The 26754-nt window shown below is 33.0% G+C and overlaps 1 protein-coding gene across 1 annotated transcript in view; it reads left to right on the forward strand.

Annotated features, from left to right (window-relative positions):
* Positions 1 to 26754, forward strand: part of LOC146731473 (zinc finger MIZ domain-containing protein 1-like) — a 175795-nt gene that overhangs the window by 43945 nt on the left and 105096 nt on the right. The window contains exon 2 of the mRNA XM_085493796.1: positions 3834 to 3920. The gene's annotated coding sequence lies outside the window, so the exon portion shown is untranslated. The remainder of the gene's footprint in view (positions 1 to 3833; positions 3921 to 26754) is intronic.

Below are 26754 nucleotides of genomic sequence, written 5' to 3' on the forward strand. Positions count from 1 at the left end.
AATATCAATTACACTTGTGTAGAGTATTGGATGATACTACTTTCTTATAGGTAATGTCAACCTACTAATAGAGGGACTCAAGATTCTAGGCCCCAAAAAATTACATAATTCATATTAGTATTATTGGTTGATACTACTTTCTTATAGGGGTGTCAACCTCCTAATAGAGGAATTTAAGGCATGAAAATCCCCAAGCTGCTTAATGTTAACCCGATTGATTATGTGTTGTACACACTGTTTAAATGTCAAGTTTACATGTATTTGCTTCAAATTTAAACCCTGATGAAATTGTATTTTATTATGATATCATTTACCATATTCTATACTTTGAGGAAACAAAATTATGTTGATTAGATATTTTTTTTAAATGAAATGAGAAACAGTTGAGTGCATCGCACTCCTAAATATTAGTTGTTAAAGGTTGTCTATAAAACATGGAACCAGAACCGGAATCTGTGGAGCCATATCCTTATATAAAAGTCTCCCATGAAAAGTGAAGCCATTAACTTAAATTCAGTTATATTACATTAAATTCATTTAGAATTGGAATTCATTCAACTTAATTAAATTGCAATCCTGTATAGGAATGCAATTTAATTTCCAATTTCATTAAAACTGTATCTAGTTTAAATGAAATTCAAATAAAACTGAAGTTAAATTGATTTTAACATGTCTTGCTATTATGATGTACTTATATGTATATCAACCAAACACTAAACCTAATGCCAAGACATGTACTGCTTTAAAGAGACTTTAATATTGATTTTCTGGTTTCGCAGTTCCAGTTCCGGTTCCACATTTTATAGACAACCAATAAATAAGTAAGTGTTTTTTTATAAATCAGTGGTTCAATTTTTTCGTGTGACTGCTTTCATAGACAAGCAGGATATAGTCTGATACAGCTGAGACCACAGTGGCTATGTTTTGTATCACTCTTGGGTGTTTATTCAAGTCAACGAGGTGAAGCAGACTTAACATATTGACCAATCATGGACAATCGTTTCATATTGTGTGAACATCAAGATCTCCTTCGCATATTCCATTTGTGTTAGGGGTAGGTAGTTTAGTTACTGAATGAGACAGTTTGCAATAGTGAAACGCTCTATCCATCTTCTGCTTCTATTGACACTTGCTAGAATAACAAAACTTTTGTTAGAAAATTTCACATCAATCAAATTTTCAAATAGACAGAATCCTTTAGAAGCAAAATGTTGTGTAGGGATAGGAAAAAGGAGGCAGGTATAAGAGAGAGGGTTAGGGTTTATAATTGTTTAGCCTTAAATATGTTTTGTTTTAAATCTTTTGTTTTTTCAACATATTTATATATTCTTGTGCAGAGTATATATTACAAAGATATACAACTGTTGTCTTTCCTGTTTTTGCTTTGATGTAACAATCCTTGGGATTCAAATATGATTTTGAAATTTTTGATATACAAGATTTAGAACAGTCCAAGATATGTTGTATCACACATGCATGGAACCCAAGTTAATATTAATAACATCTTTAGCTCCGCTGTCGACTTTGTCGAGCGGAGCTTATCATATGAGTGATTGTCCGTCGTCGTCCGTGTCAGTGTTTTACTTTTTCGACTTCTTCTTGAAAACTACAAGCCTGAATGCTTTGATACTTGGTGTATATGTACCTTGGGTAGACCTCTCTTAGGTTTGTTCATTTCATGTTGATATCTTCAATTCTCTAATTTTGGTGAATATTTTTGTCATTTTTGGTAAAAAGTGATATTTTCGACTTCTTGTTAAAAACCGCAAGTGCAATTACTTTGATATTACATATATAGGTACTACATGTGGATCTCTCAGATTTGTTCATTTTGTAATGATATCTTTAATTCTCTAATTTTGGTGAATATTTTTGTCATTTTTGGTAAAAAGTGATATTTTCGACTTCTTGTTAAAAACCGCAAGTCCAATTGCTTTGATACTACATATATAGGTACTACATGTGGACCTCTCTCAGATTTGTTCATTTCGTGATGATATCTTCAATTCTCTAATTTTGGTGAATATTTTTGTAATTTTTGGTAAAAAGTGATATTTTCGACTTCTTGTTAAAAACCGCAAGTCCGATTGCTTTGATATCACATATATAGGTACTACACGTGGACCTTTCTCAGATTTGTTCATTTTGTGATGATATCTTCAATTCTCTAATTTTGGTGAATATTTTTGTCATTTTTGGTAAAAAGTGATATTTTCGACTTCTTGTTAAAAATCAATAGTTCAATTGCTTTGATATTACATATATAGATACTACATGTAGACCTTTCTCAGATTTGTTCATTTTGTGATGATATCTTCAGTTCTCTAATTTTGGTGAATATTTTTGCCATTTTTGGTAAAAAGTGATATTTTCGACTTCTTGTTGAAAACTGTAAGTCCGATTGCTTTGATACTATACATATTGTTCATTTTCTAATAATGTCTTCAGTTCTTTAATTGAAATGTGCATTGCTAACAGCGGAGCTATCTCAGCCGTAAGGCTGCTTGTTTGATAGATGAATTGCATAACAAAAACATGCCTTCGCAATACATTATAAGCAGTAGGACAAAATGGCTTGGAGCTAAAAGAACAGTTTCTTGGTGGCTCAAGAAAAGTAAAACAATATTTTTATTCATCTTATTCAATATTTTTATTCAATTTTAAAACAAAAACAAGTCTACTCCGCAGTGTATGAACAGTTGTAACTAATTGTTACAAAAACATTGGTGATATAGAATGAAAAAAGTTATATATTATTATATTGATTTTTTTTAAAGAATTCCCGTTTAATAGCTGTTCTCTATTATAAACAATGAGAAGAATTCTCCCATAATACATTGCACATATGAGCAGTAGTGCAAAAGTTGAATTAAATACATGACAAATGTAAAAGTTTGTAGGACAATGGTGACAAAACCAGGTAAAACATGTATAACATGGCCTTTTGTAAGAAAAAGTAGCATCTAAGTATTATATATTTTGAATTCCGGTATATATATTATGAATAATTAATATGGTAGATTTTTTAGCAAAAAATACCAGTAAACTGTAAAAGTGACTAGACTAGACTAGACTAGACTAGACTAGACTAGACTAGACTAGACTAGACTAGACTAGACTAGACTAGAATAGAATAGAATAGAATAGAATAGAATAGAATATATTGTACACTTTACAGTTAGGCCAAAACAAATCTGTTTCTGGTATATATTAGTTACCTTTAGTTACCTTTAGTAGTTACCTTTAGTAGTTACCTTTAGTTACCTTTAGTAGTTACATTTAGTAGTTACCTTTAGTTACCTTTTGTTCTGTCAAGTCAACAAGTTTTGTTCATTCATAAAGTTTTTCTGAATTCATTGCTCAGTTCATTTTTCAAACATGTTGATTACTTTTGACATTAGCAATATTTCAGCTTGTGAAATCATCCTAGCAGACAATTACAGTTGTAGTAGTGGTAACTGTAGCTTAAAACAGTATATCAAAATTTACTTAATATTTCAGTTGATTTATATCATGCCATCTAAAAAATAACATTGACTTCTAAGCTTCTTCATTAAAAAATGTTGACTTACTAAATAAAAATAGTCCCTTTCTTTAAGATTACTAATGACAGGGATCTGCCTCATCTGTAGAAGGGACCTCCCTTTTTTAGGTGAATAATGGAATCACCCATGTTGAATTGTGTTGCTACTTGAGTTGACACCATTCAACCAGACTATAGAACATCACAGCTTTGAGACTCCAACGTGTGTGGATTTTATCAAACCAATTGGTTGACAAATCATCTCAAATTTACACACATTTAAAAAATTCTTTTATTTTGTGTCATGCAGATTGACATATTGAGTCTAAAAGAGAAATACACCCCACTGAGCATTTAGAAGTTACGAAGAGTTGCCCTGGACCACCAGTTTCATAGGGTAAGTGTAACAATAATACTACGGTAAATATAATGATATAGTGGCTGAACCAGTGGGATATCTTGGTTGTTGAATTTTTCGCAAGACCAGGCAATGGAAAGATAATTATAGGCTTTTTCTGTCATGTTTATCATTCCATGTTAGTTTTTGATTTCTAAGGTCATACTGTCTGTGTCAATAAATGTAACCTAATTTAAAAACAGCTACAGAACAGAATTAAAAAAAAAATCATTCCATAAAAATTATTTTTCTTGAGGTGCTTTGAACATGAATCTGTATCTGTTTTTTGTTTAAATGGGGTAGGGGTGCAAACTGTATTGGCTTGTCGTTGTTGACTTCTGTAGTATATCAACTATTACAATATAGTGTGAGTACACTATCAATAGTCACATTTACTGTTACTACACACATACAGTCACTTACTCTCTGTATTAACCACTACACACATGTGTCTGTACTCTGGATTCCTAAGTTTTGCTTCCATGTCAAAAGCTAGGTAGTCTAACAGTCTCCCTAGACAACTAGAAATTGAACAATAAAAACATAAAGATGAATGGCTCTCAATGTCTGTCACACATGATCTACAGGATTTCTGAAGTGAAAGCATCTAACACATATTTTCATAGTTTGGTTATTGTTTAAATTCACTTTACTTCCTCCAAAATAATTAAATTTGTTAGTATAAAAAAATATGTATGTGTCTATTTTTTTTTTATGGCTCTACCTCCTTTAATTAAAATGGAATGCTCCATCACCAGATAACTATTATGATCCTACCTATAAACCTGACAATGATAATTGGAATAAAATTCATATATATATTTGCATGTTTTCCCATGTTTCTATTTTCTAGTTTTCCTGTTTGTCATGTTGTAAATGTCTATAAAAATTTGGAACAAAAATGTAATGTTTGTCTATGTAAGCATGTTAATAAGCATGGCTGTATGAACAAAAGTTCATAAGAGTGGAGCTGTTGATAATTACTGACATTATTCATTTAAAAAAATTACTTTTTATACATTGTTGATGAAACTAATGGATGAATAAATAGACTGAAAAATAAAAAGGGCCATCTTTAGTACTGTAAAAGCATTAATATTCAGTTTTTTGATATTTGATCAGATTCACTGAGTTTAAATTCAGTTTTTTGATATTTGATCAGATTCACTGAGTTTAAATTCAGTTTTATTGTAATTTAACATGATAACACGGTTGTAGTAGCAGATTTCAATTACCACTTGAAAACCAGTGAATAATTTATGTGTTTACAGTAGAGTATTGTAAGTTGTATTGTGATTGAGAATTGATCGTAGAATTTATAATAAACTGAAATTTTCACTACTATCAGTTTTATAACAGCATTGATGATGACAAAATTTCATGAAATCACTGTGACTTGGTGTCTTAAACTTTTGTCACCTTTTAAACAAACAAAAAAACCACATATCTTTTTTCCAAAATTTGTATTAAGGCCTGTAACCTATGCAGTCACAAATTATCAAAAACATTATAGAAAAGTACATGAAAATAGGTTAATTGTTGCATTGAAATTTGGCAGGAAAAAAATATGGCCTAAATTGAATGAACTGTTCAGTGCTACAAACATTTTTTGACTCATGAAATTTGTAAAAAAAAAAAAAAAAGGGATTTACAGTAGCCAAAACTAAGAATGACAAGAAGAATCTTCAGTAAAAAAAATCTATTCACTGGACCGAAACTTTTATTTATGCAAGTGTTATCGAGACAGATGAGAGGAGTAATTGTAACAGTTGTTATTGTCAGTGTCTTTTTGGTGATGAATTCTTCCGATAAGTGGACTTTTTAATAGTTGTATTTCGAGAGTAAATACATCTTGTGTTTTTCTTGACAACAAAAACTAACCTTGAAATGAAAGAACTATTCTACAGACTTCCGGCTTTAAAATGTATCATTGTGATGCCTGTTATGTTGTTACCGTTGTCTTTTTATGTGTGTTAGCTTGTTTAATGAAATGCCTATGTGCCCCATTGATTCATGTAGTCTCCATATTAAAGTCTACAACGTTTCTAAAGAGTTATACAATGATTCTTGTCAGATACCTTTATTACTCTGATATCACTCACTACAAAAGATGACAGCCACTCAATTATAAACTGTCTGCAGTCATGTAGACTATTTATATTCTACTTTTTTATTCCAGCAATGGGCGCCAGATTTCTGTATTAAAATATACATCATCACTGTAAAAATTTCTTGATGAAAATCATGTATAATTAGTGAAAGTACAAACAAAAAATAGGTTAGAAAAAAAAATACATAAAAAAATTAAAAAAAAGGAAACATCAATGAAAAATATGAAAAAGAGTGAAACAATTTTGTCAGCACTATCCTGAAGTGTTTGACCTCATGTTTTGTGGGATTATAATTTTTCAACCTCAGTTTGACCTTTATTTGAGCAATTTAACAAACCTTGAATCCAAAAATAATATTTTTGAATTTACATAGAATATAACGTACAATTATAATCTCTAATTGCAAATTTACTACAAGTGAATACTCAAGTAGAGAATGTATTTTTTAGACTTGAAAGTTGACTGCATAAAATACCTGTAGTAGATATTGTGGAATTCCTAACAGTTTACTTGATGTGATTAAATATTAACATAGAAGGGCTGTAACATTGACAGTGCCAAGTAGTAACACTCACAAATATGTCTTACCACTTAGGCTATCCTGCTCATGTGCTTGGGTGTTCGCAAGACTTTTATGACCGTATTAATTGTTTGGTTCCAGTTAATAAGCTTGTTGAATAAAACCATCGTACAATGCACTAAGTTGTTTGGTAATATAAACCATCAAAAACCGGCAGTATTTACTATGTCTAATCATTTTTTATTTAGTAGTGAAATGTAAAAAACTGGCACATTTTGTTTTTTTGGTAGAGCCCTAAACTGCTGTATATGTCATCGCGCTGTCTGTATGTCTGTGAACATAACTTAAACTACTTTGATTGTGTAAGAGACAAAAATACTAGACTAAGAATTTTTGAATTCATGAATTTTGTAGCAGTGAAAGTTTTATTGAGATTATAAAATTACTTTGAGTTTATTTGTAGTTTAACATATTTGACAACTGACCTTACACTAAATCCAGAATTGTTACTGATATTGTTCATGGAAAAGCTATTGTAAATAGTGTGTGTATAGATATGATGCTACCAGTAGAATATATCTCACAGGTGTCTACCAGCTGTCCAAGTTCAGGGCTTTTAACATATTTTTAGTCCTTGTCAAAAGTAGTCTGAAACAAGTACTTGTGTTTTGGTTTCCATCTGTCTGGATGATTGTATTCAAACTTGGTATTGACATCACTGGTGGTGGGTTACCGATTTATATCAATTTTTTCTCAGGGATTTCTTTCAAAATGGCTGACTGTGTGTTAACTAAAACATTCACTAAAACATATTAAGTAGTTTACCAATAAGCTAAAAAGTTTACTTAAAAAAATTTATCTAGTTACTTTTCAAATAAAATACTAGTATAATATCTTCAAATGTTTGTCCTTATTTGAACTTATGCCAGGTACTGGCTGGTTAAAAATGTAAGTAGTTTATTAGATACATGTTGTTGCTTTTGTTAATTAACAGCAAATAATTGTAAGTTAATTTGTTGATATACAATTTGAATGGATAACTGATTGCACATTTCTAAAATTGGTACTGCTGTAATCCTGTTGGAATTAGTAGGCATATTAAGGAAACAATTCATAAATACATAACATTAACCTTATTACCTTCTTTCTTATCATAATCACTTTAATACCTCACTTTGTTAGAGTGCTTCTGGTCAAAGGTCAAAACGAACTTGTCTTCAAGTTTATAGATATATTGAAGTGTTCTACTTGTCATTGTTGATTTCCTCCATGTGGATACCTTATCTGACAATTAAGTAAACAAGACATTACAAGTGTTGGTGACATTAATAGTTGATGAGAATGACCTTTAACATCTAGGAGTGTCTCATTATGAGTTAGGGGTCAGTCATATTGTTACAGGGTGAGTGAAAAAATATTGAATGGGTAAAAAGATATGGTAACATCTATCTCATCCCACCCCATCCATGCAGTAGTTGTATATTTAACACAAGCAAATGCAGAAGATTGATTGGTTATAATAGAAAATATGACTGTTTATAATACCGATCACTGATAGCCCAGAGGCTGTTGTATGAGTAGAGCCAATTTCAACTCCTACTCAGGTTGAACACCAGAAAAAGTGTTGATCTATACCCTGGTTATGTATGCTACAGACTCAATGGGAGGGCCAAAGCCAGATTGTACTCTATAACATACCAATTATCAGTAACACTGGTTTTGACCACCTAGCTTACCAGTTAACATACATGTCATACAGATTGTACTCCATAGCATACCAATTATCAGTAACACTGGTTTTGACCACCTAGCTTACCAGTTAACATACATGTCATACAGACTGTACTCCATAGCATACCAATTATCAGTAACACTGGTTTTGACCACCTAGCTTACCAGTTAACATGCATGTCATACAGACTGTACTCCATAGCATACCAATTATCAGTTACACTGGTTTGACCACCTAGCTTACCAGTTAACATACATGTCATACAGACTGTACTCCATAGCATATCAATTATCAGTTACACTGGCTTGACCACCTAGCTTACCAGTTAACATACATCTCATATAGACTGTACTCCATAGCATATCAATTATCAGTTACACTGGTTTGACCACCTAGCTTACCAGTTAATATACATGTCATGCAGATTGTACTCCATAGCATACCAATTATGAGTTACACTGGTTTGACCACCTAGCTTACCAGTTAACATACATGTCATACAGATTGTACTCTATAGCATATCAATTATCAGTTACACTGGTTTGACCACCTAGCTTACCAGTTAATATACATGTCATGCAGATTGTACTCCATAGCATACCAATTATCAGTTACACTGGCTTGACCACCTAGCTTACCAGTTAACATACATGTCATACAGATTATACTCCATAGCATACCAAATTATCAGTTACACTTGTTTGACCACCTAGCTTACCAGTTAATATACATGTCATACAGATTGTACTCCATAGCAAAACAATTATCAGTTACACTTGTTTGACCACCTAGCTTACCAGTTAACATACATGTCATACAGATTGTACACCATAGCATATCAATTATCAGTTACACTGGTTTGACCACCTAGCTTACCAGTTAATATACATGTCATGCAGATTGTACTCCATAGCATATCAATTATGAGTTACACTGGTTTGACCACCTAGCTTACCAGTTAACATACATGTCATACAGATTGTACTCCATAGCATACCAATTATGAGTTACACTGGTTTGACCACCTAGCTTACCAGTTAACATACATGTCATACAGATTGTACTCCATAGCATATCAATTATCAGTTACACTGGCTTGACCACCTAGCTTACCAGTTAATATACATGTCATGCAGATTGTACTCCATAGCATACCAAATTATCAGTTACACTTGTTTGACCACCTAGCTTACCAGTTAACATACATGTCATACAGATTGTACTCCATAGCATTACAATTATCAGTTACACTGGTTTGACCACCTAGCTTACCAGTTAATATACATGTCATGCAGATTGTACTCCATAGCATACCAATTATCAGTTACACTGGTTTGACCACCTAGCTTACTAGTTAACATACATGTCATACAGATTGTACTCCATAGTATACCAATTATCAGTTACACTGGTTTGACCACCTAGCTTACCAGTTAATATACATGTCATACAGATTGTACTCCATAGCATACCAATTATCAGTTACACTGGCTTGACCACCTAGCTTACCAGTTAACATACATGTCATACAGATTGTACTCCATAGCATACAACATTATCAGTTACACTTGTTTGACCACCTAGCTTACCAGTTAACATACATGTCATACAGATTGTACTCCATAGCATAACAATTATCAGTTACACTTGTTTGACCACCTAGCTTACCAGTTAACATACATGTCATACAGATTGTACACCATAGCATATCAATTATCAGTTACATTGGTTTGACCACCTAGCTTACCAGTTAATATACATGTCATGCAGATTGTACTCCATAGCATATCAATTATGAGTTACACTGGTTTGACCACCTAGCTTACCAGTTAACATACATGTCATACAGATTGTACTCCATAGCATACCAATTATGAGTTACACTGGTTTGACCACCTAGCTTACCAGTTAACATACATGTCATACAGATTGTACTCCATAGCATATCAATTATCAGTTACACTGGCTTGACCACCTAGCTTACCAGTTAATATACATGTCATGCAGTTGTACTCCATAGCATACCAAATTATCAGTTACACTTGTTTGACCACCTAGCTTACCAGTTAACATACATGTCATACAGATTGTACTCCATAGCATAACAATTATCAGTTACACTTGTTTGACCACCTAGCTTACCAGTTAACATACATGTCATATAGATTGTACTCCATAGCATATCAATTATCAGTTACACTGGCTTGACCACCTAGCTTACCAGTTAACATACATGTCATACAGATTGTACTCCATAGCATACAAACTATCAGTTACACTTGTTTGACCACCTAGCTTACCAGTTAACATACATGTCATACAGATTGTACTCCATAGCATAACAATTATCAGTTACACTTGTTTGACCACCTAGCTTACCAGTTAACATACATGTCATACAGATTGTACTCCATAGCATACCAATTATGAGTTACACTGGTTTGACCACCTAGCTTACCAGTTAACATACATGTCATACAGATTGTACTCCATAGCATATCAATTATCAGTTACACTGGCTTGACCACCTAGCTTACCAGTTGATATACATGTCATGCAGATTGTACTCCATAGCATATCAAATTATCAGTTACACTTGTTTGACCACCTAGCTTACCAGTTAACATACATGTCATACAGATTGTACTCCATAGCATACCAATTATCAGTTACACTTGTTTGACCACCTAGCTTACCAGTTAACATACATGTCATATAGATTGTACTCCATAGCATATCAATTATCAGTTACACTGGCTTGACCACCTAGATTACCAGTTAACATACATGTCATACAGATTGTACTCCATAGCATACCAAATTATCAGTTACACTTGTTTGACCACCTAGCTTACCAGTTAACATACATGTCATACAGATTGTACTCCATAGCATAACAATTATCAGTTACACTGGTTTGACCACCTAGCTTACCAGTTAACATACATGTCATACAGATTGTACTCCATAGCATACCAATTATCAGTTACACTGGTTTGACCACCTAGCTTACCAGTTAACATACCTGTAATACAGATTGTACACCATAGCATATCAATTATCAGTTACACTGGTTTGACCACCTAGCTTACCAGTTAATATACATGTCATACAGATTGTACTCCATAGCATACCAATTATCAGTTACACTGGTTTGACCACCTAGCTTACCAGTTAACATACCTGTAATACAGATTGTACACCATAGCATATCAATTATCAGTTACACTGGTTTGACCACCTAGCTTACCAGTTAACATACCTGTAATACAGATTGTACACCATAGCATATCAATTATCAGTTACACTGGTTTGACCACCTAGCTTACCAGTTAATATACATGTCATGCAGATTGTACTCCATAGCATACCAATTATCAGTTACACTGGTTTGTCTTTATTTCGCAATTAGAACATCCTTCTTTGATGAATGCAAAGCGAAATGTTTTTATATCACTTTGATAGCATGCACACAATTTCAGCTTGCACAGAAGTAGTACTCTCTAGGCCCACATCAATGTAGAAACAACCAAATTATACTATTCTTAACTGAAAAGGTGCTTTACAATCTAAAGTTTCCCTCAGCATCACAGCATGGATAACTAATACTAATCTAAACAAACTAAATCATACTGAATAAAGATACCAAATCGTATAGAAAATCTGACATTGTAGATGCAAAACTTTCATCGCCAAAATTAGATTTTAAACTTGACTGCACAACTGTGTCAAAGGTGAGCTGACTACACTATGCCAGTGTAACTGTTGAATAGCAAATAATGTATTGAGTATCAACTAAAGTATGTCCTCTAATATGAAGTTCAAATACATAAAATTCTCACCATTGTTACAATTCTGTTTATGTTTACTGATCAGAATCAATTGCTTATTTTACTTTTCAAAGCAGTATACATTTCTGTTCTGGGTCAATAGTGAATTTATAAAAAGCCATGATTGCACAGAACAAATAATGAATGTTTAGTCAGGACCCTCCTTATTCAATGACTGTGTTCAGTAAATAAGACTAGGATTTTAGGTTTCCAACTTAATGAGATAGGGGTGTTCACACTTGTAATTTTAATACAAGTAATTATAGGGATGAAATTGAATGATTGCTTCATGATTACACACACTACTGGAATTTCAATAAGTATGACCACTCACTGACACTGTTGGAATCTTAAATGTGTATCTACAGCTCAGTTATTCTACCTGTTGATCATACTTAGTATTTCTAAACACTTAATTGAACGTATAACTCTTCCAGGGACTATAGACTTCATAAAAATCACTGTGACTCCCTGCTCTAAGAACATTAGCCATCATGATGTTCACTGCTATGATGTTATTATATTATTCATAAAAATTCATAGAAATATGTGTTCATGAAAATAGTCCAGTCTATATAGTAGCGAAACTGCTTTTGAATGCAGGCTACTACCATGGGAATGTTAACATAGCTTTTTTGTCAATTTAACTAACCAGTTAAGTTTAAGTGGAGGTCAGATTATAAATGGAAAGCTTTTTAAGATAGCAAACTGAATAGTTACATGAACAAAAACTAACACCCTATGTTGCCGTCTTGTTCACAATACATAGCACTATTGGCTTATTTGTCAAGAGACTCTTTTTACTTTTAGTTTAATTGTGTCAGCTTTATTAAGTGGAGCTTTAAGAGAGTGTGCACACGCGGCCTGTGTGTTGACAGAAATACTTTTTTCATCTTTGTCCGTTGTGTGACAAAGTAAAGTAAATGTTAAAAAAGTAATCTATTATTTTGTTACTAAGACACATACAACTTTTTTTCTACATAATGCTGCCATTTCTTATATTAACAAATCCTGTCTCTCTAGTCTCCAAAGACAGATTTTAAGGACTTAGTTTTGAATGATGTGACAAAACTGTAACATAGGGTGATTATATATTATCTTCTTTATGATGTTTAGTCTCTGTTCGAATGTAGTCTTCAAAATGGATAATTTCATGTCTATTCATGTGTGCATCCACACCTGTATTTTAGACATGTCTTGGCTGATTACATTAAAAACAAAACACATCATATCATACATATGCATATGTATTCATAATCCAATTCAAGATAGCCAAATGGCGGCCATTTTTATTGTTTTACTTATTATGTTCAATGAACATAATAAGTTCCTCATGCACATCACTCCCTTATAGATCAGATTCAAAATGGCTGATTTTCAGCCATTTTGAATCTGATGTCATTTTTGAATTATCTGGTATTTAGCTTGTAAAAGATTGAGGACTGTCATTTTCAATGATATGATATTTTTGAAATGAATCATAAAATTATTTATAATTGAGTGAGTTTCCAGTGTATAATAGTTTTTCATTATGTACAATGTAAAGTTTACTCCTATAATGCATTGCACATATGTACAGTAACATGCTCAGTAATGTTGAATTTGGCTCATATTCCATAAATTACTTGTAAAGTAGCCAATAATCAGCTATTATTGCCAAATGATTTATGTAAATTTAAACTTTATTTAGGCCATTTCCATAACATGTTACCATAATCAGAAAGCAAATAAGCTGTTACCTGATTGGCTAGATAATGCAGTGTTATGTCTGTTAGCCAATGAGAGGCAGTCTTGTAGAATTACAGCTGAAGGATTTCGTTTAAGTAATAGCGTTACCTGATTCAAACCACACGCCCACTATCCAATAGCATCCCCTCTCTACTAGTTACCAACCATTGTCATTGAGGGTATGTCATAGGTTATGTTTGTTGTCTTTGTTTGAAATAATCAATGATATTAACATAATGTCATGCATGACCATTACAACATACCTGTGTTATATAATCGATAAGATGGTACTCAACACATGTGATCCATGCATGTGTAATCTTGGCAACTTATTACATTCCTTCCCCAATCACCTGTTTAACTCAGTTAGTAGAAAGACCACTTCAGGACTTTGCTGATCTGAAGAATTCATAAAATTGAGGAGAAATTTGCACCCATCATGGCTTGTTGAAATGATAGTGGCTCTCATTGACAGAACATCTGTCAGACAGAAAAGGGTTGTTCAAGGGTTTCGCTAAGAGCCGGTCGCTGGCCATATGGCCTGCTACAAGCCCAAATTGGCCGTCTACTCTCTGCCCCCGACTGTCTGTCTCGCTGCAGTGGTTCGCACTGCAGAGAGCCTTTTTAGCTCCGCTGTCGACTTTGTCGAGCGGAGCTTATCATATAAAAGATTGTCCATCGTCGTCCGTCATTGTCAGTCATCCGTCGTCCGTGTCAGTGTTTTACTTTTTCGACTTCTTCTTGAAAACTGTAAGTCTGAATGCTTTGATACTTGGTGTATATGTACCCTGTGTAGACCTCTCTCAGATTTGTTCATTTCATGATGATATCTTCAATTCTCTAATTTTGGTGAATATTTTTGTCATTTTTGGTAAAAAGTGATATTTTCGACTTCTTGTTAAAAACCGCAAGTCCAATTGCTTTGATATTACATATATAGGTACTACATGTGGACCTCTCTCAGATTTGTTCATTTTGTAATAATATCTTTAATTCTCTAATTTTGGTGAATATTTTTGTAATTATTGGTAAAAAGTTATATTTTTGACTTCTTGTTAAAAACCACAAGTCTGATTGCTTTTATATTACGTATATAGGTACTACATGTGGACCTCTCTCAGATTTGTTCATTTTGTGATGATATCTTCAATTATCTAATTTTGATGATTATTTTTGTCATTTTTGGTGAAACATGATATTTTTGAATTCTTGTTGAAAACGCAAGTCTACATATTGTTCATTTTCGAATGATATCTTCAGTTCTTTAATTGAAATGTGCATTGCTAACAGCGGAGCTATCTCAGCCGACAGATTGCTTGTTATTAATTTGTTTTGACTTGTTATTAGAGGATGATGGCCTGCTATTAAATGCATTTATGAAACCCCTGGTTGTTACAGCGCAGTTGGTTAGTGATTTTGCTGGAACCACAACAGTGGAGGTAGTTCTGCTTCAGATACTAGTGTAATCCATTTGTCATGATTAATTGAATAATATAGGTGGTTGGTTGCAAAATACAATGTATCTAATATTTAAAATTTTTACAATAATGTTTGTTTTCAATTTATTATTTGTAAAATTGCAATTTATTGTAAAATTGTATTACAGCAATTTGAAGTTTCATGACTGGCGAAGCTGTGTATTTATTTAGTATAAAAATATTTTAGATTTTATAAATAAAAAGAATCAACTGTATTAAAAATGTTATCAGGTTGAACTACTAGTGGTACAGGTCCACACAGTAATGCTGTGGGGTTGAACTACTAGTGGTACAGGTCAACACGGTAAACTGAAAACATCTTGCATTGATTCTTGACCAGCGCTGTAGAATAATTACTTTCACATTGCTCCCACTGGCTTACCACATTTCTGGCTTTATCTTGAGTGTGTTTCTTGGTCATTGGAATTTCTTTTATGCCTTTCATTCCAGCATGTACCATTATTATAAGGTGTTAATATTTCTTTGAGTTGGAATTAATGTTTCTTCTGCCACACCTTTGTGGATTTAGTAATTAGTGGACTTCACTCATTTCATTGTCAAGTTTGTTGGCCACATTGTGTTCCTATCACCTCTGTCTATTTTGTTGGCTCTCATGAACATAAGGAATTTAATGGCTCAGTATTTAAACAGCAAGGATAATTTGTTTTTTCACTTCACCTTTCATTTTATTGTTTTCAGGACGTCCTTTAATCCCACTATGACATCGTCTGAAAGATAACATTTTATGGTGATGAATATTTTACAAGTGATTTCATCAAATTAGGGCAGGTTAATGGAAGAAAGCAGCAATTATTTTTGTTCATACTCAAATGTTACAAACCTTGTTGAAATTGAGTCACTCTTTTGTGCCTTTTTTTCTTTTTTGTAACCATTTTTGTGGTTTTGTATAACTTATGGCTTAACAAAATTGTAGGTTTGCAAGTGTACCATATTGGAAAAAGAATGTTTGTAGAGAGTGTTTGATAGTTGGGTAATTATTTATTGTGAGTTTTGGGAATTACCATAACAATATCTGGATTGAGAGAAACTGATACTAGTGATCTTGGCTACAAATTGAACATATGGATGAAAATAATGCATGATGGGATTTCCTTTTAATTTCATGAGAATCACCCACAAAGTGAGCAAACTTTCCAGAAATAAATTTGAATGTAATTGCAATTGCTCGTCTTGGATGCACAAGTAACCTAGGAGCAATCTATTTCTTGCCCTTTACCTAAATCACATATAAATAATTGACAGAAAATGGTACAAACTTAAATCTTAAAACTTACACAAACTTGCATAAACCTTCATAAACTTATATTCATCTGCATACACCTATATAAACATGCTGAACCTACACAAACCTACAAAAACCAATATAAACCTGCATATACATGCACTAACCTACATTAACCTACACAAACTTGCACAAACGTGCATAAACCTACACTAACCTACATAAACTTACATTAACTTGCATTAACCTGCATAAACATATATAAACCTGCATTAACTGACATAAACAATCCTGCATAAATCTCCACAATCCTGCATAAAACATACATATAAAAACCTACATTAACCTGTACAAACCTACACAACTTGTAATAACCTATATAAACTTGCATAAACCAACACCAACCTGCATAAACCTATATAAACCTGCATAACACTGTACAAACATACACAAACCTGTATTAACCTATATAAACCAGCATAAATCAACTTCAACCTGTAAAAACCTACACAAACCTGCATGAACCTATATAAACATGCATAACACTGTACAAACATACACAAACCTGTATTAACCTATATAAACCAGCATAAATCAACTTCAACCTGTAAAAACCTACACAAACCTGCATGAACCTATATAAACATGCATAACACTGTACAAACATACACAAACCTGTATTAACCTATATAAACCAGCATAAATCAACTTCAACCTGTAAAAACCTACACAAACCTGTATTAACCTATATAAACCAGCATAAATCAACTTCAACCTGTAAAACCTACACAAACCTGTATTAACCTATATAAACCAGCATAAATCAACTTCAACCTGTAAAAACCTACACAAACCTGTATTAACCTATATAAACCAGCATAAATCAACTTCAACCTGTAAAAACCTACACAAACCTGTATTAACCTATATAAACTCGCATAAACCAACACAAATCTGCAAAGGCCTAATATCCTGCATTAATCTTCACAAACTTGCACAAACCTGCATAAACCTACACAAACTTGCTTAAACCTGCATAAACCTACACAAACTTGCATAAACCTACACAAACTTGCTTAAACCTGCATAAACCTACACAAACTTGCATAAACCTACACAAACCTGCATAAACCTATATAAACCTGCATAAACCTACACAAACCTGCATAAACCTATATAAACCTGCATAAACCTTTGTAAAGTCAAAATTACTTCAAATGGCACACTGCTTGTTGTCTGTGCAATGACTCAGCTGGAAACATGATATGAATTTCTAATCAACCATGGTGTTACTTGGGATACACCATATATGCAATCATGTCTGAGTTACAGTGCTAGAATTACATGATTCTGAACTAACATTTATCTCTGATTGTGTTTACCATTCCCACAAAACAAAATATTTATTTTGAGTGACTTTCAGAACATAATATATACCGCAATATGATTTATGTGAATGGACATAACTAGTAAAAATTCTTGATAAATTCTTGATATTTTGTTGTGTGAAGGGTACCATCAAATAGATCACACAGATACAAATATTGGATACCAAACTATGGAAACAACAACTTTATGATTTCCCTATTATGTTAAAACCCTACTTTGGCTACTATTTTAGATTTGAAAATGGACAAAATACAATTGATGTGAAAAATTAAAAAAAAAAAACATTTTAGTACCCCACATTTTGTTTTTGTAATTTAAAACAGCCAATCAAAAAGAATTGCAGGTGAAATCTTGTCTCAAATGTGTATTAGACATGACCATCCTTAATTGTATTACTTGAGTGTCTTCAAGTACCATAATTAATTGATAATTTGTATGCTTGAATAATGGGTTTGACTACGTTTAACCCATTATTGCACACATCTCCATGATTGTGTCCTCAGATATTCATGTCTCTGGTTGGCATGTTCATTCAAAAACATGTAATTACATTCTTTAGTTGGAAAAATAATAAATTTAATGACAATTTCAAAATTAAAAGACATTATTGCATGTTAATTTCAGAAAAAAAAATTACCAAATACATTTTTTTGTATACATAAAATGCAGTGTACAATCAACATCCTATGTTATCTTTGCCCTGGTAGTTTACTGGTGGACTTGTCAGTCTTGCCTTGTATGACAGAATTGTCTCTAGTCTTCCTTGCCCAGGTAGTTTACTAATGGACTTGTCAGTCTTGCCTTGTAAGACAGAATGTCTTTAGTCCTCCTTGCCCTGGTACTTTACTGGTGGACTTGCCAGTCTTGCCTTGTAAGACAGAATGTTTTTAGTCTTCCTTGCCCTGGTACTTTACTGGTGGACTTGCCAGTCTTGCCTTGTAAGACAGAATGTCTTTAGTCTTCCTTGCCCTGGTACTTTACTGGTGGACTTGCCAGTCTTGCCTTCTAAGACAGAATGTCTTTAGTCTTCCTTGCCCTGGTACTTTACTGGTGGACTTGTCAGTCTTGCCTTGTAAGACAGAATGTCTTTAGTCTTCCTTTCCCTGGTACTTTACTGGTTGACTTGCCAGTCTTTCCTTGTAAGACAGAATATCTTTAGTCTTCCTTTCCCTGGTACTTTACTGGTGGACTTGCCAGTCTTGCCTTGTAAGACAGAATGTTTTTAGTCTTCCTTGCCCTGGTACTTTACTGGTGGACTTGTCAGTCTTGCCTTGTAAGACAGAATGTCTTTAGTCTTCCTTTCCTTGGTACTTTACTGGTTGACTTGCCAGTCTTTCCTTGTAAGACAGAATATCTTTAGTCTTCCTTTCCCTGGTACTTTACTGGTGGACTTGCCAGTCTTGCCTTGTAAGACAGAATGTTTTTAGTCTTCCTTGCTCTGGTAGTTTACTGGTGGACTTGCCAGTCTTGCCTTGTAAGACAGAATGTCTTTAGTCTTCCTTGCCCTGGTACTTTACTGGTTGACTTGTCAGTCTTACCTTGTATGACAGAATGTCCTTAGTCCTCCTTGCCCTGGTACTTTACTGGAGGACTTGCCAGTCTTGCCTTGTAAGACGGGGTGTCTTTAGTCTTCCTTTCCCTGGTACTATACTGGTGAACTTGAATAGAATAGAATAGAATAGAATAGAATAGAATAGAATAGAATAGAATAGAATAGAATAGAATAGAATAGAATAGAATAGAATAGAATAGAATAGAATAGAATAGAATAGAATAGAATAGAATAGAATAGAATAGAATAGAATAGAATAGAATAGAATAGAATAGAATAGAATAGAATAGAATAGAATAGAATAGAATAGAATAGAATAGAATAGAATAGAATAGAATAGAATAGAATAGAATAGAATAGAATAGAATAGAATAGAATAGAAATCTTATTATTCTTGAAACACTGGTTAGCCTGCATTTTTGTGATTAGTAAATTTGCATTTTTGCATGTATTTTAAATATAATATATTTGTACACCTTCGGATGCTTACCAGTCATCTACATATTAGTCACAGAAGATTTCATGGCCATTTAAAAAATCAATGTAGCAACATCACTTCTATTGATATGCAAATTAATTCTGACATCAAAAAGATCAAATTAATAGTAGTTGTAGTATATATGAACAATACATGTACCTCATAAATTTTTGTTTCACTGAATGTCAAAACAAACACAATATTCTGTTGAGAACAGACATTTAAAAGGAAAAAAGTTGGAATATTATGTTTCTTGTGTTTTAATCTACATTTTTCAATAATAAAAATGTTGGTATCCCGTTTAATTTTTACACAGTACTCATTTGAATCATCACTGAATTTACTTAGCAGTCACATGACCACATGAATTTTCATCTAATGTAACATTCATTCATTTTTAATTGGTGTGAGTTATTAGTTTTCATGAAATATGTGGTTTAAAGCAATTATTCTATGAAGACAATTAGTGTGAATTTTATTTTCTGAAAACCTACATCCTTAAATTACAACCATGTGAACATGTAAAATAACAATAGAAACTATTGTTTCTGAGGCAAATTCATGAACTTTAACCTCAATGAAAATACTCAAAACATCAAAGTAGTGAAATTATTTTGTGAAAATAAATGGTTTTACAGTGACTCCTAATTGAACAACACAAACTTAGTAGCATGCCCACTATAAATAGAACTGCCTTTAATTGAAGACATTATTGGTCCAATTAACTTTTCAAATCACAGAACAAATGACGAATGATAGATTTGAAGTTTTTACATTTAAATCAACATACCACAAGTATAATTAAATTAAATAAACAATTTCATGCATAACCATTGTATCAAATGTATATTAATCTAAATCTGCCTTTATGGAGGTTGAACAGTTACCATGGCAATTTCAAAGTAGTTGGTGGCATGTCATCAACCTCACTTTCTTTGGTAACATTAACTTTCATCAGAGCATGGGACTATAGGGAATCATACTTTTCAGACTATTCTTTTCAACCGACTCAGACCTTTTAAGGTTTTATCTTTTACTGGAAAAGCAATTTGAAACCTGGAAAGACGCTGTCTGTATATCAAATTTGATATGTTAACTGGCGATGGACCCTTGGTTTTAGTGCAAATTGTGATATGACCTGGTGGATTCTGGGTTTTAGGTCATGGTGGAAATTGTGATATGAACCTGGTGGATCCTGGGTTCTTAGGTCATAGTGAAAAGTGTGACATTGACCTGGTGGATCCTGGGTTTTAGGTCAAAGTGAAAAGTGTGACATTGACCTGGTGGATCCTGGGTTTTAGGTCAAAGTGGAAAGTGTGACATTGACCTGGTGGGTCCTGGGTTTTAGGTCAAAGTGGAAAGTGTGACATTGACCTGGTGGATCCTGGGTTTTAGGTCAAAGTGAAAAGTGTGACATTGACCTGGTGGATCCTGGGTTCTTAGGTCATAGTGAAAAGTGTGACATTGTCCTGGTGGATCCTGGGTTTTTAGCTCAAGGTGGAAATTGTGATATGAACCTGGTGGATCCTGGGTTCTTAGGTCATAGTGCAAAGGGTGACATTGACCTGGTGAATCCTGGATTTTTAGGTCATAGTGGAAAGTGTGACATTGACTGTTGGATCCTAGGTTCTTAGGTCATAGTGAAAAGTGTGACATTGACCTGGTGGGTCCTGGGTTTTAGGTCAAAGTGGAAAGTGTGACATTGACCTGGTGGATCCTGGGTTTTAGGTCAAAGTGAAAAGTGTGACATTGACCTGGTGGATCCTGGGTTCTTAGGTCATAGTGAAAAGTGTGACATTGACCTGGTGGATCCTGGGTTTTTAGCTCAAGGTGGAAATTGTGATATGAACCTGGTGGATCCTGGGTTCTTAGGTCATAGTGCAAAGGGTGACATTGACCTGGTGAATCCTGGATTTTTAGGTCATAGTGGAAAGTGTGACATTGACTGTTGGATCCTAGGTTCTTAGGTCATAGTGGAAAGTGTGACATTGACCTGGTGGATCCTGAATTTTAGTTCATAGTGCAAAGGCTGACATTGACCTGCTGGATCCTTGGCTAAGGTCAAAGTACAAAGTATGACATTGACCTGTCAGATCCAGGGTTTTTAGTTCAAAGTGTGACATTGACCTGGTGGATCCTGGGATTTAGGTCAAAGTGCAAAGTGTGATATAGACCTGGTGGATCCTAGGTTTTTAAGTCAAAGTGTCTGATGGATTTCTGTGTTTGTATCATGATTATTGTGAATACTACTCTTTTATCAAATCTCATACAAAAAATGTTGCCATGAGGCAAGCATTCAGAGTTGTGCTATGTTATTGTTTTGTGATCATATTTACAATGTTTTTAATATTCATTGTAAAACAGCAGAAAGTTGTATAATTTAGAAGGACTTGAGGTATTGATGTTTATTGTGATTTTTAACTTATCATTTTTGACTCCCGTGTGCGAAGCACAAAAAGGGAGTCTTTGCAGTTAGTGTGTCTGTATGTGTGTATGTGTGTGTGTGTGTGTATGTGTGTCCGTCTGTTCCACTGATATCTCAAGAACCATACATCAGTTTTTGATGAAACTTGGTGCATAGATGCTCTGGGCCAATGCGCAGATTTGATTAGGTTTTGGTAAAAATCCATGCATATTAATTACCTAATTTGCATGATAATTAGCTGATTTTTGGCTGTTTCATGACTGTTCCACTGATATCTAAAGAACCACTCATTGGATTTTGATGAAACTTGGCACATAGATGCTCCAAACTAATGCGCAGATTTGATTAGTTTTGGGTAAAAATCTGTGCAATATTAATTACCTAATGTGCATAATGATTAATCAATTTTCGGCTTTTCCACTGATATCTCAAGTACTAATCATCACATTTCAATAAAACTTGGTACATAGATGTCATAGGACACTGCACAAACCTGAAAGTTTTTAGGGTAATATCAGTAGATATTAATTACCTAATTAGCATAATTAATTAATTTTCAGCTTTTGATATTTCAAGTAGTAATTGTCACATTTCAATGAAATTTGGTACATAGATGTCATAGGACACTGCACAGATCTGATAGTTTTTTGGGTAATATGAGTACATATTAATTACCTAATTTGCATAATTAATTAATTTTCAGCTTTTGATATTTCAAGTAGTAATCATCACATTTCAATGACACTTGGTACATAGATGTCATAGGACACTGCACAGACCTGATAGTTTTTAGGGTAATATGAGTACATATTAATTACCTAATTAGCATATTTAATTATATTTCAGCTTTTGATATTTCAAGTAGTAATCATCACATTTCAATGAAATTTGGTACATAGATGTGATAGGACACTGCACAGACCTGATAGTTTTTTGGGTAATATCAGTAGATATTAATTACCTAATTAGCATAATTAATTAATTTTCAGCTTTTGATATTTCAAGTAGTAATCATCACATTTCAATGAAACTTGGTACATAGATGTCATAGGACACTGCACAGACCTGATAGTTTTTAAGGTAATATGAGTACATATTAATTACCTAATTTGCATAATTAATTAATTTTCAGCTTTTGATATTTCAAGTAGTAATCATCATATTTCAATGACACTTGGTACATAGATGTCATAGGACACTGCACAGACCTGATAGTTTTTAGGGTAATACGAGTACATATTAATTACCTAATTAGCATATTTAATTATATTTCAGCTTTTGATATTTCAAGTAGTAATCATCACATTTCAATGAAATTTGGTACATAGATGTGATAGGACACTGCACAGACCTGATAGTTTTTTGGGTAATATCAGTAGATATTAATTACCTAATTAGCATAATTAATTAATTTTCAGCTTTTGATATTTCAAGTAGTAATCATCACATTTCAATGACACTTGGTACATAGATGTCATAGGACACTGCACAGACCTGATAGTTTTTAGGGTAATATGAGTACATATTAATTACCTAATTTGCATAATTAATTAATTTTCAGCTTTTGATATTTCAAGTAGTAATCATCACATTTCAATGACACTTGGTACATAGATGTCATAGGACACTGCACAGACCTGATAGTTTTTAAGGTAATACGAGTACATATTAATTACCTAATTTGCATAATTAATTAATTTTCAGCTTCTGATATTACAAGTAGTAATCATCACATTTCAATGAAATTTGGTACATAGACATCATAGGACACTGCACAGACCTGATAGTTTTAGGCTAATATCAGTATATATTAATTAGCCAATTTGCATAATTAATTAATTTTCAGCTTTTGATATTTCAAGTAGTAATCATCACATTTCAATGACACTTGGTACATAGATGTCATAGGACACTGCACAGACCTGATAGTTTTTAAGGTAATACGAGTACATATTAATTACCTAATTTGCATAATTAATTAATTTTCAGCTTCTGATATTTCAAGTAGTAATCATCACATTTCAATGAGACTTGCTACATAGATCTTCTAGGATGATGCAGAAACCCAATTAGTTTTTGGTAAATATTTATGCTTATTAATCTCCTAATTAACATAATTAATTAACACTGATATCTCAATTACTGATCATCACATTTGAATAAAATTTGGTACATAAATGCTCTAGGACAATAGACAGGCCTGATTAATTTTGGGTTAAAATTTGTTCATATTAATTCTCTAATTAGCATAATAATTCATAATTTTTTTGTTCTGTTCTGTTCATATTAGTTACCTGATGTACATAATTAGTTTTCAGCTTTTCTATCAATATCTCATGTACAAGTAATTTTGAATTAATTTTTAATGTGTCTTCAATACTCTCAGCACACGGGAGTTCTTTCTAAGCTTTCTTTGATTCACATTTAACATAATATGTTGATCTGAAATTGTATGAAATTATCACCCGTTATCACTTGTTGGCAGAGGTGGTTGATAAGAGTGACGTCATGGGCTCGGTATATTGGGTAATACAGCCCACGACGACGTTACAAGGACATCAGGTGATATACTTTTTATCACATGACAAACTCTGAGTGCCATGAACAGAGAAATTGTAATTTAACCAAAACTATGCTAACGAATCTTATGACATTTTTAATATTAAGCCACGACGTCTAATCTCATCGGTGAACACACATTTGCGGTAACAACTTCTGACTGCTATTGATAAACAGCAGAAATATTTCGCTTCTATCAATATATTTTATAAATAAACTTTCAATCAATAATATTACCGAGTCAGTTGTTGTTGCACAATTCAAGTAATTATTGTTATCCAGATTACGTTTTTTAGCTCCGCTGTCGACTTTGTCGAGCGGAGCTTATCATATGAGTGATTGTCCGTCGTCGTCCGTCGTCGTCGTCCGTCGTCGTCGTCCGTGTCAATGTTTTACTTTTTCGACTTCTTCTTGAAAACTACAAGCCTGAATGCTTTGATACTTGGTGTATATGTACCTTGGGTAGACCTCTCTCAGATTTGTTCATTTCATGATGATATCTTCAATTCTCTAATTTTGGTGAATATTTTTGTCATTTTTAGTAAAAAGTGATATTTTCGACTTCTTGTTGAAAACCGCAAGTCCAATTGCTTTGATATTACATATATAGGTACTACATGTGGACCTCTCTCAGATTTGTTCATTTCATAATGATATCTTTAATTCTCTAATTTTGATGAATATTTTTGTAATTTTTGGTAAAAAGTGATATTTTCGACTTCTTGTTGAAAACCGCAAGTCCAATTGCTTTGATATTACATATATAGGTACTACATGTGGACCTCTCTCAGATTTGTTCATTTTGTAATGATATCTTTAATTCTCTAATTTTGGTGAATATTTTTGTAATTTTTGGTAAAAAGTGATATTTTCGACTTCTTGTTGAAAACCGCAAGTCCAATTGCTTTGATATTACATATATAGGTACTACATGTGGACCTCTCTCAGATTTGTTCATTTTGTAATGATATCTTTAATTCTCTAATTTCGGTGAATATTTTTGTAATTTTTGGTAAAAAGTGATATTTTCGACTTCTTGTTGAAAACCGCAAGTCCAATTGCTTTGATATTACATATATAGGTACTACATGTGGACCTCTCTCAGATTTGTTCATTTCATAATGATATCTTTAATTCTCTAATTTTGATGAATATTTTTGTAATTTTTGGTAAAAAGTGATATTTTCGACTTCTTGTTGAAAACCGCAAGTCCAATTGCTTTGATATATTATACATATAGGTACTACATGTGGACCTCTCTCAGATTTGTTCATTTTCTAATGATATCTTCTGTTCTTTAATTGCCATGTGCATTGCTAACAGCGGAGCTATCTCAGCCGACAGGCTGCTTGTTTATCCTTGCAATAAAAATGTCACTGCTGCATGATTTGTTCTTTTCTGTGAACTGATCAATCACGCATAAAATGATGATGTTTAGCATTAATATCGTGGCATTTTTCTGTACCATATCAGCAAGTGATATTTCACTATAAACCTCAGTAAATAATATGTACACTGACAAAGATTCTTTTGAGAAAACCAACTTACTTTTTAGTATTATTCGTTGCAATTCTTAAATTTAATATTTTTGTTAATTTTCATGTGTTGGTATATGTATGTCATATTTTATTACTGGATAAAACACAACCTGTCCCCAAAACACATAAAAATACATAAATCAGTAGTTTAATTCTCAAAATATTAAAATTTTAATCTGATTTTGATTTTTTGCTGGAATGAGATAACCTTAATGATCTGTATGTCAAGCCTATAATAACAACAGAGTTCA

The sequence above is a fragment of the Saccoglossus kowalevskii genome, chromosome 19, assembly GCF_978046115.1.
Source record: "Saccoglossus kowalevskii chromosome 19, keSacKowa6.1, whole genome shotgun sequence".
Lineage (NCBI taxonomy): Eukaryota > Metazoa > Hemichordata > Enteropneusta > Harrimaniidae > Saccoglossus > Saccoglossus kowalevskii.